Here is a 5,315-nt window from a genome sequence, read left to right on the forward strand (position 1 = left end):
ATGTGCGGTCATTACGTTGACAATTAACTGGCGTTAATTAGATGTTTGTGATTTGGAGAAAATTATGGTCGCCAGTCCTATGGACAACTACTATAATAACTGAAAAAGAAAGGTTATTGCACATATAATTAGCACTAAAAGCGTGGCAGCTGAAGGTTAACACGTGTTGTGTGAAAACTGAATGTTGGTCAGAAGTAATAAATTTCGCCACACTCTGACTTAATTTAGCAAAAGAATTAATAAAACCGGAAAATTGAAAGTTAATTTAGTGACTGAAATTAATAGTGAGCTTTGTTTCTGAAGCACTACGAAATTCAATAAAATAAGGTTAGTCTTGGGCTACCTCAACAATTATTTCAAAAGCTACTTGAATCTACGCAATTTAGAAATAAGAGTTTTAACTTTGAACTTGAATTAAATGATTCTGAACAATTAACAATAGTAAAATTTAGTACGTACCAAGCTGAGCTGCAGTCACAGGTAAGCTAAATATGGTAATAAAACTCGCACTCTTAATTTGTGCTTGAGTAATGTAAATATTGTAGCCAGCTATGAATACCTTAACTGAACTTTGAAATTAAAGCAGTGAAATCGTATGATATTACTTTAATACTGGCGTTTGAATTTCAACGACACTTGGGTTCATTCCGGAAAACGAAGGGATCCTGCTTGGTAATGCAATTGGGACAAAGAGCAACAAAGGTTCATGCTAAGTTGCTGCATTTTTGTGATGCAACAGTTTGAAAAGCTGAGGTCTGCCATACAGTTCTAAAACTTTACGTGCTTTTAGTCTTTCTTGATGGATGATTGAAGGTTTGCAGTCGTCGATCGGGGAGGTGACGACAGTCACTCATTGTTGGCCGTCGCTGTTGCAGAAGCTGGATGTTGGCATGCCTTCTTCTCGACACGGTCACCAGGCGAAACGGGCTCTTGATGTGCGCCAGCTAATGTTTCCCGTCCGTGACACTGTATCAGAAACCATCACAGCAAGTCGAGCGCAATTACATGCTGCCAAACCCCGAAAGCGCGGCAACTCGCGGGAGCGTCACACAACACACCTGCTCCACCGCCCTACTCCAGCCAGTCTCTCTCTGCCCGCGCTCCACACGGTCGAGTTCACACTACCAAAGATCCTAAACACTTTGGTTCTCCACATGACCTATCGATGTATTCGTTCGATAGCATAGTCTTCCCTAGGCAAGACCCAGCGTAAAAATACAAATAGTATTTACAAAACAAACCAATTATACATCGACATAAATGCATAAATATATATACACAAATAGTAAAACAATTACAATATATAAAGACACAGAAATGTCATATCTTCAGGTAACAAAATAAGGAAAAAAATTTATAGTACAATAGATGGACATAGGAGGATATGCATTTCTGGCGTTACAAATAGATGCCCCTCCATTGTGGTTGCGCCTACGGTACGGCTATCTGTATCGTTGAGGCACGCAAGCCTCCCCACCAACGGCAAGGTCCATGGTTCATTGGAGGGGGTGGGGGAATTTAACTAACGTCGGGTATTTACATATCCAGGCGTCTTTGGGCGTAAGGAGCGGACCAATTCATGTAATTCGCGACAGAAATTAAAATTTGAAGACTGATCTGCAGGACGCAATACACAGTTAAAATCACCACCAAAACGAATGCCCAGAGGACTCTTACGCAACAGATAAACAATATTCTCTTGATAAAAGCGCGAACGATCCATTGCGCGACCAGTGCGAGAAGTGGCCTATAAAAGAACCAAGGTAAGGTTAAAAAGTTGATAACCTATGCCCCTGCCAGAATCCAACATTTTCACCTCAGCAATAGGGGTGCCTTTGTGAAAGAATAAGGCGGTCCCCGTATAACATTCGGGTGCTACATTAAAGATCATACGAAAACCAGGTAAGGAGAAATTACGAAATAACACCTCCTGTAAGAAAACGATGTCCGCGCATAAATCATAAATGAATTGACTCAGCGAGGCCAATCGCATTTCTGATTCCAGACGATTAGCGTTTAAGGAAAGGATCGTGTAGGCTTGAGTCATTGATCACAGCTGGACTGGGATGTAACGGAACTCTCGAGTGGAATTAGGTAGACAGTTAAGGGTCAAGGTCCATTGAGGAATCCACAGAGCAATCAGAACACCCGTCATCGCAACCTTTTTTCTTAGATTTCCTACGTGCCATCACACGGTCAGGTTGAATAGGCTGTTTCTGCCGGCTACGTGGGGTTGCGGCCTCTGCAGACGGAGGCTTGGGAGGGGTCACAGGCACAGCGTCCTCTCCTACAGAACTAGGGTCATGTGGGTCATGTAACGCAATTTCCAGTCACTAAGGCGGAAGCATGCCGTGAAACTACCAATACAACAGGTGATACTTGGTCGCTAATTTTATTCTCCTCGGGAGTTGCTGTAGTCGGGAAATGCTGGAAACCGTCGGCGGCTTAAGACGAACAGGACACTGCATCGTCTCAGACTGTAACGGAGGACACAAAGACAAGGGGTGGAGACTCCGCTGCCTCTTCACACACAGGCAGCTCAGAAGGAGCCACTTCGCGAGCAGGAGGGGTGCTGGAGGTAACTTCTTCGCCACTCACCGTACTACGGATGGGAGGTATCGTAGCATCGAGAGGAGCAGGGGACGCAATGGATGCGGAGGACGTTGGCGCAGAAGGCACAGCCAAATCTTCACCACCGCCATCCTGAGTGCGACGTCGTTTGTTTGTCGCCTTTCTAAGTTTTCTCCTGGGGCCAGCAGGATTCTGGACCTGTCGCGGAGGTAGAGGCGGAAATTCATTGACACGATTATCAGAACTGACTGTTTGTTCATTATAATCCAAAGCAGAAGTAGGGCTGACGGCGGGAGTGGAAGGAACAAGATCAGCAACCGTCAATTTGCGACGCTGCTCTAATGACGCCTTTAATGCAGAAACCCTCCGCGGACAATTAGACGGAACGTGTACACTTTCGCCTGCCGTTGTGGCCGAGCGGTTCTAGGCGATTCAGTCTGGAACCGCGCGACCACTACGGTCGCAGGTTCGAATCCTGCCTCGGGCATGGATGTGTGTGATGTCCTTAGGTTAGTTATGTTTAAGTAGTTCTAAGTTCTAGGGGACCGATGACCTCAGATGTTAAGTCCCATAGTGCTCAGAGTCATTTGAACCATTTTTCCACTTTCATTACATAGGCATCAGGTTCCCTCTTGATCAACAAACATGACACGGACGCAGTAACCACACACTTGCAAATGTGATGGAATATTGCGTTTGACATGCATTTCCACGGAACGAATTCCACTATAACACTGTAATCTGTGTTGAGTAGACCAGTGTTCACGACGAACGTTTTTCACGTTACCATAAGAAGTCAACATTTCCTTTAGAAAATTGTCATCAACTTCCGGCGGGAGGTTGAACTCTGGAACATTGGTATATTAGATTTCAGCATCTGCGAATGACACCATACTAACGGAATTATCGCGATGCTTGAACGAGACTTGAGAACCGTGTCGCGACAGTAATCTTTCAACGTGACGGGGATCCATAAATTTCACGTAAAAGACGTACTCGTCGGCATCAAAATAAGCAGTGTGGACCTGATCAGCGTTCACATGAATTTTATCGACAAGCCAATCGTGGATTTCTAGAGACCCGGGCTGCACGTGCCGCGTGGTTTTATCGAAAGTAAAGCTCACAGTACCTTTTCGTGGAATACTCGTGGAAACCATGGTAGTCATAGCGGAGCGGCCGATGCCGCAGCAAGTAGACGAACACAAACAGACAGTAAAGGCGGAGCGGTGGCAATCGGCAGACAGAACAATACTAAAGAGGAAAACACACAAGCGACGCTGCGGCAAGTGAAGTAAACAAAAGCCATCCAGTTCGGAGCAAAACGAACAAACAGTTTCTTTAGGCTTCACTTTGTTCAAACAGTTACAACGTGGAATATGTTAACTTTTTACAGTTTCCAATAACATAAAGTCACTGATGATGGCACAGAGGTGCTGAAACATGTTTGGGTAAACAGAAAAAATCAGTGTGTTTGTAAAAAAGGCGGAACCTATATCCCATAGGTTGTCCTAATGAATAAGTTATGCATTGGTTAATTACTGGTACAATTTTTGGACCTCCAATGGTATGTTACATATCAAATGAAATACAAAATGTCCCATTTATTCCCTATCACAATCATAAATTTTACGATGGTTTAGTAATGCGAGCTTAAGCAGGAGAACAAACTTCAGAAGTGTTTCCTGACAGCAAAAGAAACAAGAAATTTCATATCAACACATGTGCGGAAAAGAACAGTGAACGTGCAGTATCAAGGATTGTGCTGTTCTGTAACAGATAACCATAGTAAAATTTAGCTTGTTTTTGGAGTTCATGGTTTACATAATATATAAATGTTAGAATATGTTCTAGTTATTAGGGAAGGGTTGCTTTCCTTGTGTTATAATCCTTACTGCCCTGAGAGAAAATCAGAACTTTGGCAGGCAGACTTCTCGTCGCTTGCGCTAATGCTTTTCATTATCACATAGCGGATGGCGACTGTTGAATCATGTTATACAGACAGCTCCACGTGGCAGGTGATGCGTAGCAAATGCTAGCTACAAGTAACCCTCATTCGAGCCAAATCTATCTGCAGTGCCATCAGATCAGATTTCGCAGGCAAAGTCTTCACTGAGTCTTACGCACAAACCTTCAACAAAAAGCTTAATGCAGAAAAATATCTCTCGGCCGTGTTCAGTGTCTTTAGCAAATCATACGCAAGGCTTGTCTTGTATTTTCTTCGACGTTTGTTTTTTTCAGTTTCAAGTAACTAATTACTTTATTAAAAAAACCTTCTCAGCATATTAGGTGATAGCTATCTTCCTATTCGCAACTCATTTATAAAATTCTGTCCTCTAAGAAAAGTGTTTCAGGGCGAAAACCCATTTCATCAAAAATCTTCTCCCAGGTTTAGCACACTTCAGAATGGTCTCAGATGTTGTCGTGAAGACTGCAGCTGGGCTTTTAGTCTACTGGTTGACAAGCTTGGCAGTATTGTACTCCGTTTCCTATATCCACCATTGGGAACCACTGTCCACGCCTTCCTCTGGTACGCTGGCCTAGTAAGGAGGTGTGAGCTTCATTGTGTGCCAAAAACGTTGCTTCCCTATGTTCTGAGCTTAGACAGAGCAATCAAAGAGTTCAATGGCCAAAGTTTATTTATTTATAGCGTGATGAAAGGAAATACATATATACAACATCAATTGACAAATATAAACTATCGCAAGCTCTTTCAATCTTCCACCTCCAGATGCAGTTCTCTGATC

The sequence above is a fragment of the Schistocerca americana genome, chromosome 2 (genome assembly GCF_021461395.2).
Source record: "Schistocerca americana isolate TAMUIC-IGC-003095 chromosome 2, iqSchAmer2.1, whole genome shotgun sequence".
NCBI classification, from domain to species: Eukaryota; Metazoa; Arthropoda; class Insecta; order Orthoptera; family Acrididae; genus Schistocerca; species Schistocerca americana.